Source organism: Vicia villosa, linkage group LG7 (genome assembly GCF_029867415.1).
Source record: "Vicia villosa cultivar HV-30 ecotype Madison, WI linkage group LG7, Vvil1.0, whole genome shotgun sequence".
Taxonomy (NCBI): domain Eukaryota; kingdom Viridiplantae; phylum Streptophyta; class Magnoliopsida; order Fabales; family Fabaceae; genus Vicia; species Vicia villosa.
This window is the reverse complement of record NC_081186.1, coordinates 13,802,911-13,817,091: the sequence shown is the minus strand read 5'-3', so window position 1 is coordinate 13,817,091 and position 14,181 is coordinate 13,802,911. Positions and strand designations below refer to the sequence as shown.

General features: G+C 37.7%; 1 pseudogene; it reads left to right on the top strand.

Annotated features, from left to right (window-relative positions):
* Window positions 1-11,882: 11,882 nt before the first annotated feature.
* On the top strand, window positions 11,883-13,870 carry LOC131618682 (protein Ycf2-like; annotated as a pseudogene).
* The last annotated feature ends 311 nt before the right edge of the window (window positions 13,871-14,181 follow it).

Here is a 14,181-nt window from a genome sequence, read left to right as displayed (position 1 = left end):
TTTGGGGTATGACACCTCCCCACTGAAGTTTAGTTGGTTCAACCTGTCCTAAAAAGTAACCGGGTTCTATGGTGCTCATCTCGACGATCGTTCTCGAAAGCATTATCTCAATCAGCGCTCGGGTGGCTGACCGAAAACACCTTGAAAGATTGATCTCAATGAGTGTAGCTTCGAGTATCAACCAGCTTCAGTCAGGAATCCAAAGCCATCCATCTCGCTACTTCCTATAGGCCAAAGTTAAGTTCAACTAGGGTTCTAAGGGCAAATTAGTGCTTAATGACACCACGCGGCAGCCAAATGTCTCCTCGATCATGTTCAAGGGCCATCAGGACAAACCAATGTGTCACACTAACGGTGGCCACCAGATCAACCATATCGGGACGAGTCGTACAGTCTCCTTGGTCTATTGCCACATACCTAAGGTACACTAGATCCTGTTAGAACAAGATTTGTTCTTATCAATTATCTTAGTTTTGATGATAACAATAATATGAATTTTGCTTAAGATAATATGGTACTCTAATCCAATGCAATTTCCCTTTCAGGAAATATATATAAAGAGTACGCATAATTCAGCGCTCAGAAGTTGTGTCTCAAATGGTTCAGCATGCAACATCAGAACATGGTCTGGCAAGACATCAGAAGATGGTCGAAGCAGAATCAGAACATGGGTCTATGGAAGCATCAGAAGAACATGAGATCAGAAGCACTGAAGATCAGAAGATGGTATCACGCAACAGAAGCACTTCAAGGTCAGAAGATCAGAAGATGCTATGCACCAAGCTGTTTGACTCTGATGATATTCAAACGTCGTATTCACAAACATCAGATCAGAAGGAAGTACAGGTGGCAGACTACGCTGACTGACAAAAGGAACGTTAAAGCTACTAAAGGCAACGTCAGTAGACACAGCGTGAACAAGGCTCGAGGTAGTTGACAAAAGCGTATAACATTAAATGCAATGCTGTACGGAACACGCAAAGCATTAAATGCACTCAACGGTCATCTTCTCAACGCCTATAAATATGAAGTTCTGATGAGAAGCAAGGTTGCCAATTCTTAACAACTCTGAACGAAAATAAACTTGCTGAAACGCTATTCAATCAAAGCTCAGAATCTTCATCAACTCACTACATTGCTGTTGTAATATCTTAGTGAGATTAAGCTTAAACGTTAAAGAGAAATATCACAGTTGTGATTATCGCTTTTAAGAAGCATTTGTAATACTCTTAGAATTACATTAAGTTGTAAGGAACTAGAGTGATCGTGTGATCAGTATACTCTAGGAAGTCTTAGCAGTTGGCTGAGCAGTTTGTAACTAGAGTGATCAGGTTGATCAGTAGACTCTAGAAAAGTCTTAGAAGTTGTCTAAGCAGTTGTTCCTGGAGTGATCAAGTTGTGATCAGAATACTCTAGAAGACTTAGTCGTGGACTAAGTGGAAAACCATTGTAATCCGTGCGATTAGTGGATTAAATCCTCAGGTTGAGGTAAATCATCTCTGCGGGGGTGGACTGGAGTAGCTTCGTTAACAGCGAACCAGGATAAAAATAATTGTGCAATTTATTTTTATCGTCCAAGATTTAAAGTCACACTTATTCAATCCCCCCCTTTCTAAGTGTTTTTCTATCCTTCAATTGGCATCAGAGCGCCGGTTCTAAGGTGCAAGCACTTAACCGTGTTTAGAAAAGATTCAGGAAGAGAAAAACGCTTCATTTAAAAGATGGCTGGTGAAACTCCGACAAATCCACCTGCATCTACATCTGGCTCTGCTGAGCAATACAACGGTAACAATGGTTATACAAGACCGCCGGTATTTGAGGGTGAAAACTTTGAATACTGGAAAGATAAACTGGAAAGTTACTTTCTTGGTCTAGATGGTGATCTATGGGATCTTCTGATGGATGGTTACAAACATCCAGTAAATGCCAGTGGCGTAAAGCTGACAAGGCAAGAAATGAATGATGATCAAAAGAAGCATTTCAGGAATCATCATAAATGCAGAACTGTTTTGCTGAATGCTATTTCTCATGTTGAGTATGAGAAAATATCAAACAGGGAAACAGCCTATGATATATATGAATCCTTGAAAATGACTCATGAAGGAAATGCTCAAGTCAAGGAGACAAAAGCTCTTGCCTTAATCCAGAAGTATGAAGCCTTCAAGATGGAGGATGATGAAGACATTGAAAAGATGTTTTCGAGATTTCAAACTCTGACTGCTGGATTGAGAGTTCTTGACAAAGGATACACCAAGGCTGATCATGTGAAGAAGATCATCAGAAGCTTACCCAGAAGATGGGGTCCTATGGTGACTGCATTCAAGATTGCAAAGAATCTGAATGAAGTTTCTCTGGAAGAGCTGATCAGTGCCTTGAGAAGCCATGAGATTGAGCTGGATGCAAATGAGCCTCAAAAGAAAGGTAAATCTATTGCATTAAAATCTAATATCAAGAAATGCACTAACGCTTTTCAGGCCAAAGAAGAAGATCCTGAAGAATCAGAATCTGAAGAAGAAGATGAACTGTCCATGATTTCCAGAAGGGTAAATCAACTCTGGAAGAGCAAGCAAAGGAAGTTCAGAGGCTTCAGAAGTTCAAAGAGATTTGAACATGGAGAATCTTCTGATGACAGAAGATCTGACAAGAAGAAGGTCATGTGCTATGAATGCAATGAACCAGGACACTTCAGGAATGAATGTCCAAATCTTCAGAAGGAGAATCCCAAGAAGAAGTTTCATAAGAAGAAAGGTCTTATGGCAACCTGGGATGAGTCAGAAGATGATTCAGAAGATGAGCAGGCTAACTGTGCGCTGATGGCGACAGAAGATGACGGATCAGAATCTACATCAGAATCAGATTCTGAAGAGGTATTTTCTGAACTTACTAGAGATGAGTTAGTTTCCGGATTAACTGAACTTCTGGAATCCAAGTCTCAGATTTATATTAAATACAAAAAGCTGAAAAAGCTATTTGAATTTGAAACAAAGAGGCTTGAATTGGAAAATTCTGAATTGAAAGATAAACTTTTAAAATTATCCAATGATGTTGGATCTCCTTCTAATTCAGAAAAATCCACTCCTAGTCTAAACCATATTCTGAAAGAATATGATTTAAGTTTCAGGAAGTTCTTATCTAGAAGTATTGGCAGAAGTCAGCTAGCTTCTATGATATATGCTGTGTCTGGAAACAAAAGAGTTGGCATTGGTTATGAGGGTGAAACCCCATACAAACTTGAACCTGTTGATGAAATGAAACTCACATACAAGCCATTGTATGATCAGTTCAAGTATGGCCACTCTCATGATATTAGGCACACTTCACATGCACAAAGTTTTCACATAACACACACCAAGAAGCATGTGACACAACCTAGGAAATATCATGAAACTCATATTAAAAATTATCATGCTGTTCCTCCTATTGCTTATAATGTCAAACCCAAGTTCAATCAGAACTTGAGAAAATCTAACAAGAAAGGACCCAAGAAAATGTGGGTACCTAAGGATAAGATTATTCCTATTGCAGATATCCTTGGCTGCAAGAAGGACAAAGCACAACATGTCATGGTACCTGGACTCTGGATGCTCACGACACATGACAGGAAGAAGGTCTATGTTCCAAGACCTGGTGCTTAAGTCAGGAGGAGAAGTCAAGTTTGGAGGAGATCAGAAGGGCAAGATAATTGGCTCTGGAACTATAAAGTCTGGTAACTCTCCTTCCATTTCTAATGTACTTCTTGTAGAAGGATTAACTCATAACCTCTTATCTATCAGTCAATTAAGTGACAATGGTTATGATATAATCTTCAATCAAAAGTCTTGCAAGGCTGTAAATCAGAAGGATGGCTCAATCCTATTTACAGGCAAGAGGAAGAACAACATTTATAAGACAGATCTGCAAGATCTTATGAGTCAGAAGGTGACTTGTCTTATGTCTGTTTCTGAAGAGCAGTGGGTCTGGCACAGGAGATTAGGTCATGCTAGTTTGAGAAAGATCTCTCAGATTAACAAACTGAATCTTGTCAGAGGACTCCCTAATCTGAAATTCAAATCAGATGCTCTTTGTGAAGCATGTCAGAAGGGCAAGTTCTCCAAACCTGCATTCAAGTCTAAGAATGTTGTTTCTACCTCAAGGCCATTAGAACTCTTGCACATTGATCTGTTTGGACCAGTCAAAACAGCATCTGTCAGAGGAAAGAAATATGGATTAGTCATCGTAGATGATTATAGTCGCTGGACGTGGGTAAAATTCTTGAAACACAAGGATGAGACTCATTCAGTGTTCTTTGATTTCTGCATTCAGATTCAATCTGAAAAAGAGTGTAAAATCATAAAGGTCAGAAGTGATCATGGTGGTGAATTTGAGAACAGATCCTTTGAAGAGTTCTTCAAAGAAAATGGTATTGCCCATGATTTCTCTTGTCCTAGAACTCCACAGCAAAATGGGGTTGTAGAACGAAAGAATAGGACTCTGCAAGAAATGGCCAGAACCATGATCAATGAAACCAATATGGCTAAGCATTTCTGGGCAGAAGCAATAAACACTGCATGCTATATTCAGAATAGAATCTCTATCAGACCTATTCTAAATAAGACTCCCTATGAATTGTGGAAGAATAAAAGGCCCAACATTTCATATTTCCATCCTTTTGGATGTGTATGTTTTATTCTGAACACTAAAGATCGTCTTGGTAAGTTTGATTCCAAAGCTCAAAAATGTTTTCTTCTTGGATATTCTGAACGCTCAAAAGGCTACAGAGTATACAATACTGAAACATTGATTGTGGAAGAATCAATCAATATCAGGTTTGATGATAAGTTTGGTTCTGAAAAACCAAAGCAGGTTGATAATTTTGCAGGTTATGATATTGACATATCAGAAGTTGTTGAGCCAAGAAGCAATGCATCAGAAGCAGAGCTTCTCAGAAGCAAAGAATATGAAGATCAAGTATCAGCTTCTCTGGAGGATCTAAGTATTTCTGAAGAACCGTCTGTCAGAAGATCATCCAGACTCATCTCTGGTCATTCAGAAGATGTCATTCTTGGAAAGAAGGATGATCCAATCAGAACAAGAGCATTCCTTAGGAACAATGCAGACTGTCAATTAGGTCTTGTATCTTTGATCGAGCCAACTTCTGTTGATCATGCTCTAGAAGATCCAGACTGGATAATTGCTATGCAAGAAGAACTGAATCAGTTCACAAGGAATGATGTTTGGGACCTTGTTCCTAGACCAGAAGGATTCAATATAATTGGTACAAAATGGGTCTTCAGAAACAAGCTCAGTGAGAAAGGTGAGGTGGTAAGGAACAAAGCCAGATTGGTGGCTCAGGGTTATAGTCAGCAAGAAGGGATTGACTATACAGAAACCTTTGCACCAGTGGCCAGGTTAGAGTCTATTCGTCTATTAATTTCTTTTGCCACTCAACATAACATCACTCTCTATCAGATGGATGTTAAGAGTGCCTTCTTAAATGGTTATATAGATGAAGAAGTTTATGTCCATCAACCTCCTGGTTTTGAAGACTCTATGTCTCCGAATCATGTGTTTAAACTAAAGAAATCATTATATGGATTGAAGCAAGCTCCCAGAGCTTGGTATGAACGCTTAAGTTCTTTCCTTCTAGATAATGTTTTCACTAGAGGAAAAGTGGACACTACTCTCTTTTGTAAAACCTTTGAAAAGGATATTTTAATCTGTCAAATATATGTAGATGATATTATTTTTGGAACATCTAATGCTACACTTGGAAAGGAGTTTGCTAAGTCTATGCAGGCTGAGTTTGAAATGAGCATGATGGGAGAACTCAAGTATTTCCTTGGAATACAAATAAATCAAACATCAGAAGGAACATATGTTCACCAAACCAAGTATGTGAAGGAACTTCTGAAGAAGTTTAATCTTCTGGACTGCAAAGAAGCCAAAACTCCTATGCATCCAACATGCATTCTAGGTAAGGATGAGGTAAGTAAGAAGGTAGATCAGAAGTTATACAGAGGTATGATTGGATCTCTTCTATATTTGACTGCTTCTAGACCTGACATTCTGTTCAGTGTTTGTTTGTGTGCTAGATTCCAATCAGATCCTAGAGAATCTCATTTAACTGCTGTTAAGAGAATTCTAAGGTATCTGAAAGGTACTACTAATGTTGGTTTAGTTTACAGAAAATCTAAAGAATACAACTTAGTAGGATTCTGTGATGCTGATTATGCTGGAGACAGAATTGAAAGAAAAAGTACTTCAGGAAGTTGCCAATTTCTTGGAAGTCATTTGATCTCTTGGTATAGCAAGAAGCAAGCAACTATTGCTCTATCAACAACAGAAGCAGAATATGTCGCTGCTGCTGGCTGTAGTACACAGATGCTCTGGATGAAGAGTCAGTTGGAAGATTATCAGATATTTGAGAGTAACACTCCTATATTCTGTGATAATACTTCTGCTATATGTTTATCTAAGAATCCTATTCTTCATTCAAAAGCTAAACATATTGAGATTAAACATCATTTCATAAGGGACTATGTTCAGAAGGGTGTTATTTCTTTAAACTTTGTGGATACAGACCATCAATGGGCTGATATCTTTACAAAACCCCTGGCTGAAGATAGGTTTAAATTCATTCTGAAGAACATCAGTATGGATCTATGCCCAGAATGAGAAGATGAGAAGTTCTTATATATGAGTATCTTCTGAAATGAAATGTGATTTTCCAATCAGAAGTTCTGATTGAAATCTTTTAGAAATTATGATTCGGTTATTACTAACGTTTCATTGTCTAAGTTGATTCAGAACCTCTTTTAAAGCAAAACAGCTGTTACGTTTTATCTCGGGATGGTAAACCTGTCGTTACTATTCATGGATAAACGCGCGTGCAGTTGAAGGGACGCCGACCATAGGTAACTGTGCTAGTCACCTCATTTGTCTTTATTATCTCTCCTCACGTCACGTAACATTAAATGCTAGTCATCATTCGTTTCATTTTATTTCCTTTTTAATACTCTTCAAAATGGTTTTTGGTTTCCTATCTCTCTGTTTTCCTCTTAAAATTTTTTTTTCTTCTCTCTCTCTCTCTCGTTTTTCATTTCTTCTCTCAAAACCTAGTGTTAATCCTAAGCCTGTTGTAGCTCCATGACTCAAAGGCGACAGATCTCTGTGCATCTCGGGATGGCTCTTCTAATACCTCTCAAGTCAGATCCTTCTTTGATATTGTTATCAACTTTCATCCAAAGACAGAAGACTTTCTTGAGTTATGGGAAGATAGGCTCAACGTCTATGTTGAGGGAAAGCCCCGTTTGCAACATTAGCTCTCTGTCTGTGAATTGTCCCTCACTTCCTCCTTGGTTCTGGGATCTCTCCTACAGTGGAGGTTTCAGTCTGGAAGACAAGAAGTCCTCCGGGATTCTTGATGGGTTGACACAGAGCGTGTCTAGCTAGGGTTCTGTTTTTAATTTTTGTAGTAATTTCCTCTTTGGAAATTCTACTTTGTATTTGCTAGGAATGTTTCTCATCTTGTTAAACATAGGAACCTTTTGTAATATCTTTTGATTATCAATGAAAAGTTTCTTTGTGTTTTACATTCCAGTAAATGTTTTCTTTTGTCGTTTTTTTTTGCATCTGAATCTTTTTAAATATTCTTTTTGATGTTATGACAAAAAGGGGGAGAAGATAAATGATAAATGATTTGATTAAATCTATCAGTTGCTGGGTAAAGGCTCCCACACATTCACTAACAAGAACTGCAAGTTCTATATGGTTTAAGTGTTTTGCAGGTACAAAGAAGTGAAGTGAATCTTCAGAAGCAAACACTAGAAGCAAAACCATAAGAAGCGTTATTCTGTAAAAGGAATAAGCTCTTGGAAACTGAAGCAAGCTGAGTGCTGTCAAGCTTCAGAGATCAGAAGCAAGAAAGAAGAATGAATCAGAAGCACTGATAATAGAATTTGAATGTCATTGTCTATCCTGTTCTGACAAAATTCTATTTGCTCTGATACATATAATGTTATGGCTCTGATACATTATTTGCTCTGATACATTATTTCAGCCTATATGGCTCTGATACATATAATGTGTTCAAACATACATTTTATGTTCTAACTCGTTCATGCTGACTTTTGTCGTTTAGTTTTTGTTCTGTAACATTTCAGGATGTAGAGATGCTCTGATGATGCTCTGGTACATTCAATAATGTTCTGATACAAATCTAGCATGAAGTGATGTTGGTAGACATTCAAAGTTCTGAAGCTATCCGAGGGAAGCAGAAATCAGAAGATGTGAATGTTCTAAAAGATCCAGAAAACTCAAGTTCTGAAGCTGTCCTGAATGGAAGCAGAAGTCAGAAGCTGTGAATGTTCTGAAGATCAAAGAAATTCAAGTTCTGAAGCTGTCCACGATGGAAGCAGGAATCAGAAGCTGTGAGTGTTCTAAGGATCTAAAGAAATTCAAGTTCTGAAGCTGTCCAATGGAAGCAGAAGTCAGAAGCTATGAATTCTCTGAAGGCAGAAGCTTATATGATCGTCTCTACCGAAATAATCAGGGAAGTCTTTCATTAAAGTTCTTCGAGTATTTATTTCAGGGGGAGATTATTTATCTCAGGGGGAGATTGTTAATCTCAGGGGGAGACATATTCATATGCTTATGCTATAGCTGTGTAATTTGTCTTTTGCCGTCTACTCTTTCTGATCGCAAATTCATATCATTTATATATGTTTTTGTCATCATCAAAAAGGGGGAGATTGTTAGAACAAGATTTGTTCTTATCAATTATCTTAGTTTTGATGATAACAATAATATGAATTTTGCTTAAGATAATATGGTACTCTAATCCAATGCAATTTCCCTTTCAGGAAATATATATAAAGAGTACGCATAATTCAGCGCTCAGAAGTTGTGTCTCAAATGGTTCAGCATGCAACATCAGAACATGGTCTGGCAAGACATCAGAAGATGGTCGAAGCAGAATCAGAACATGGGTCTATGGAAGCATCAGAAGAACATGAGATCAGAAGCACTGAAGATCAGAAGATGGTATCACGCAACAGAAGCACTTCAAGGTCAGAAGATCAGAAGATGCTATGCACCAAGCTGTTTGACTCTGATGATATTCAAACGTCGTATTCACAAACATCAGATCAGAAGGAAGTACAGGTGGCAGACTACGCTGACTGACAAAAGGAACGTTAAAGCTACTAAAGGCAACGTCAGTAGACACAGCGTGAACAAGGCTCGAGGTAGTTGACAAAAGCGTATAACATTAAATGCAATGCTGTACGGAACACGCAAAGCATTAAATGCACTCAACGGTCATCTTCTCAACGCCTATAAATATGAAGTTCTGATGAGAAGCAAGGTTGCCAATTCTTAACAACTCTGAACGAAAATAAACTTGCTGAAACGCTATTCAATCAAAGCTCAGAATCTTCATCAACTCACTACATTGCTGTTGTAATATCTTAGTGAGATTAAGCTTAAACGTTAAAGAGAAATATCACAGTTGTGATTATCGCTTTTAAGAAGCATTTGTAATACTCTTAGAATTACATTAAGTTGTAAGGAACTAGAGTGATCGTGTGATCAGTATACTCTAGGAAGTCTTAGCAGTTGGCTGAGCAGTTTGTAACTAGAGTGATCAGGTTGATCAGTAGACTCTAGAAAAGTCTTAGAAGTTGTCTAAGCAGTTGTTCCTGGAGTGATCAAGTTGTGATCAGAATACTCTAGAAGACTTAGTCGTGGACTAAGTGGAAAACCATTGTAATCCGTGCGATTAGTGGATTAAATCCTCAGGTTGAGGTAAATCATCTCTGCGGGGGTGGACTGGAGTAGCTTCGTTAACAGCGAACCAGGATAAAAATAATTGTGCAATTTATTTTTATCGTCCAAGATTTAAAGTCACACTTATTCAATCCCCCCCTTTCTAAGTGTTTTTCTATCCTTCAGATCCGGGTGTAGGATCTTTCACACAAGAAAACCCAAACAATACCCTTAAAAATAAAGCACACAAAACAAACAATTGAGAACATTTATACTAAACTAAACCCTAAGGTAAACCCCTCTTAAAAATATGTCCCCAGCAGAGTCGCCAGTTCTGTAACTCGGTGAACTGACTTTTATTTTTTAAAGCAACCAATGTTGCGGTGAGCATGAGTCGCCACCGACTTTTATTTTGTCCAATGTTAGGAAAGGTAAAAAGTACAGAAAAAGACCTTATTTGAAAGAAAACGGGCTCGGGGGGTAAGTTATGAAAAGGGAAGGTGCAAGCACCCTTTTCATCTGTAGTTATCTACGGGCTCTTAACTTGCTTAGCTCATGTTTGTTTGTTTTGAGTTTAAGAGGGGCATAAGGACTTTAGCGTAAATGCGTAGCCTTAGTTTTTTGAAATAGTAGTGAAAAGATATTTTTTCATTGAGCTAAGCAGGTTAAGAGCACTAACCTAACTAATTGGTCCTTTTCTATACTTTTTACGATTCCCAGGATTATCCATACTATATAGAAGTAGGAAATCCTTGTTATATTGGATGTGCGGGTCATCGAGGTCGTTTGAAGGCAACAAGTAGAGGTACCTTTAGCAATATTCGGAGGGACAATCATCGTTTCGTAGGCAACCATTCGAGGGACTAGATCATATCATCATAGGCAACATCGTGGGTCATCGAGGGACTTATGATCTTTGCGATGATTTTTAATCGAGTGACTTTTGCTAATAGGTACCTCTACATTCGAGGGACACGACCTTTTAATCGAAGGCAACCAAGAGGGGCGTACCCTAAGGGTGAGTGCGTGCAAGTGTGTTGGATTCAGGTATTTAATCTTGTATTTAGGTTAGCTAGCGCTTGATTCAGTCTTACCATACACGCCCTAATTTAAGCATACATCTAACACAATATATAATAAAAATACGGAAGTTAAAGGTGCGGGAAAGTAAAGAGATTCACTATGATATTTACATTTGACCTATGTACATTCTAATGCCTAAATGCGAGCAATAAAACAGACAAACACGCGCCATACAAGGGATTTCGAGATGAGAGGAGAAATCGGGAGAAAGTTTGAGATTAAAAAAAAAGATTAAAGAAGAAGTATCTTAATGGTTAATTTGCACCCTGAAATAAATTATTTTAGAAAAAAAAACTAATTCTGAGTTAATTAATTATAATTAATTTAATTTTGTATCATTAATCAAAATTGATTAAAATGTTTAATTTTAATTCCTAAACCTAGTGATTATGTTAATTAAAATCTAGCAAAAGAAAATGATTGTTTTTGTTTTGTTTTTGTATTTTAGATGATTTAAAGAAAACAATATAATCAAACTAAACTAAATTATTTAAAAAAATAATAATTAATTTTAATACCCTAATCCTAAATGATGATGGTTAATGTGTTATTTAATGGTTATTTACTTAATTGTTTGTTAAGAAAAAGTAGTGAAAAGCATGAAAACAACAAGAAAATTGGACCAAAAATTATAGAGGACCGCTGGGATCGAACCCAGGCCCTCCAGGTTATTCCTGGCGCCTGTCTGCCATTTATGCTGCAATCATCATCTGCAAATCAAACGCGTGAAAATGATGAAATAGTTAAAAATGTGTGCAAAATAAACTTAGTCAAAAGTGGGGTCCGGTCATCGCGCGTAAGCCAATGGTAGTGGAGAGAGAGTGAGCCTTTGGTTGACTGGCCAATGGGACATCGCCAAACAGCCACGCATGAAGTCAAAAGGTCCACGCTACTATTCATCATCTTCTCCAAAATTTGTTGCGGATTTAGCTCAGGGATTTGCTGCGGATTTTCTTGCAGAAAATCCTTCGAAAATCAAAACCTGCAAAAATCATTGATAACGAAAACAAGCATGGCCCAGATCTATGTAAAATCATCCCCTGAATTCATTGGTGATGTTCGTTTGGCCCAAAAACGCTTGTAACCATGAGTCGAATGTCTTATCGCTGGGTATATTGGCGAACTCTCTTTCCAGGGATTCGGAAAACGGTTCTACTAGAAATATTCTTGTTATTGCTTCTACTCATATTCCAAAAAAAGTAGACCCTGCTTTAATAGCTCCGAATAAATTACATACATGCATTAAGATGCGAAGGCTTCTTATTCCACAACAAAGAAAGCACTTTTTTACTCTTTCATATACGAGGGGGTTTCACTTGGAAAAGAAAATATTTGATACTAATGGATTGGGGTCTATAACTCTGGGTTCTAATGTACGAGATCTTGTAGCACTTACTAATGAGGCGCTATCAATTAGTATTATACAAAAGAAATCTAGTATAGACACTAATATAATTCGATCTGCTCTTCATAAACAAACTTGGGATTTTAGATCTCAGATAAGAGGGGGGATTAAGGATCATGGGATCCTTTTTATCAGATAGGGAGGGCTGTTTCACAAAATCTACTTCTAAGTAATTGCTCTATCGATCCTATATCTATCTATATGAAGAAGAAATCATGTGAGGAGGGGGATTCTTATTTGTACAGATGGTACTTGGAACTTGGAACAAGCATGAAGAAATTAACTATACTTCTTTATCTTTTGAATTGTTCTGCCGGATCGGTCGCTCAAGACCTTTGGTCTCGACCCGGACCTAATGAAAAAGATGATGGGATCACTTCTTATAGACTCTTTGAGAATGATTCTGATCTAGTTCATGGGCTATTAGAAATACAAGGTGCTCTGCTGGAACCCTCACAGACAGGAAGTCGGTTTGATAATGATGGAGTGGCATTGCTTCTTCGGTCCGAACCAAGAAATCCCTTAAATATGATTCAAAAAGGGTCTTCTTCTATCGTTGATCATAGATTTCTCTATCAAAAATATGAATCGGGGTTCGAAGAAGGGGAAGGAGAAGGAGTCTTCAACCCGCAACCGCTAGAGGAGGATTTATTCAATCACATACTTTGGGCTCCTAGACTGTGGCGCCCTTGGGGCTTTCTCTTTGACGAAGGGTCCAATGAATTGAGATTTCCCTACCGGGAAGGGTCATTTCAGGACAAACAGATCATTGATGATTATGATGAAGAGGGTGAGGTTCAAGAGAATGATTCGGAGTTCTTGCAGGATGGAACCATGCAGGACCAGACACGAGCGAGATTTTCCAACGAACAAGGGTTTTTTAAAATAAGCCAATTCATTTGGGACCCCGCAGATCCACTCTTTTTGCTATTCAAAGCGGATCCTTTTGTATATGTGTTTTCACATCAAGAATTTTCTCCAGATGAAGAGATGTCAAGGATACTGTTGACTTCCTAAACCAAAAAAAATTATTGGAAATATCTTAATAAACGCTGGTTTAGGAAGAATATCCAAGAACAGAATTTAGAATTGTTGATTAATCACGAGAGATGGTTTAGAACCAAGAGTTCAGTATCAAATGAATTGTTTCGTTCTAATACTCTATACGAGAGTTATCAATATTTATCAAATCTGTTTCTATCTAACGGAACCCTATTGGCTCAACTCACAAAGACATTGTTGAGAAAAAAATGGCTTTTCCCAGACGAGATGGTTGTTAGTATATGTTCCAATAATGAACGATTGGTTTAACTGAAAAATGAAATAAAATAGATACTTTCTTTCTCGTCGTCTCAAGTCGAAATTAGGGGATCTTTCAATTGAGAAGATCCCCTACTAATATGGAGAATACCTATTTCCGTTGACCGAGCCTACTTGTTTTGAAGCAAATAAAGAGATCCACGGGGTGATTTGTCCTATTCAGATATTCACGACCAATAAGTACATAATTTTTCGGATAGGTCCTAGGCCCTAGGTCCTGGTGTTGTCCTGAAAGGAGAAAGAAGGTTGGTATGCCAACAGGCGTCTATTATGGAATTCACCCGACCCGAGAGTACAGTACCCATTTTTTTGACTGTCGAGTGATATATCCCTAAGATCTAGAAGATGAAAATAGATCGAACGGTTCTGAATTAGACCAATTCAATTCTGTCTGTTCTATAAATAACGAAATAAGAAAGAGAAGTCTTTTTTAATAAAAGATGCAATTAAGGCACTTCTGAATTGATCTCATCCCTAAAAAATAAAAAAATTTTGAGTAATAGCTGAATTCTTCAATAAAATACTCTTTGATAATTATCAATAACCCTCATGATTTTGAATTACGAAAAAGAATTACACATTCGTTTCTTAATTACGATGTGAATTTTATCTCCATGTATACCATGGAA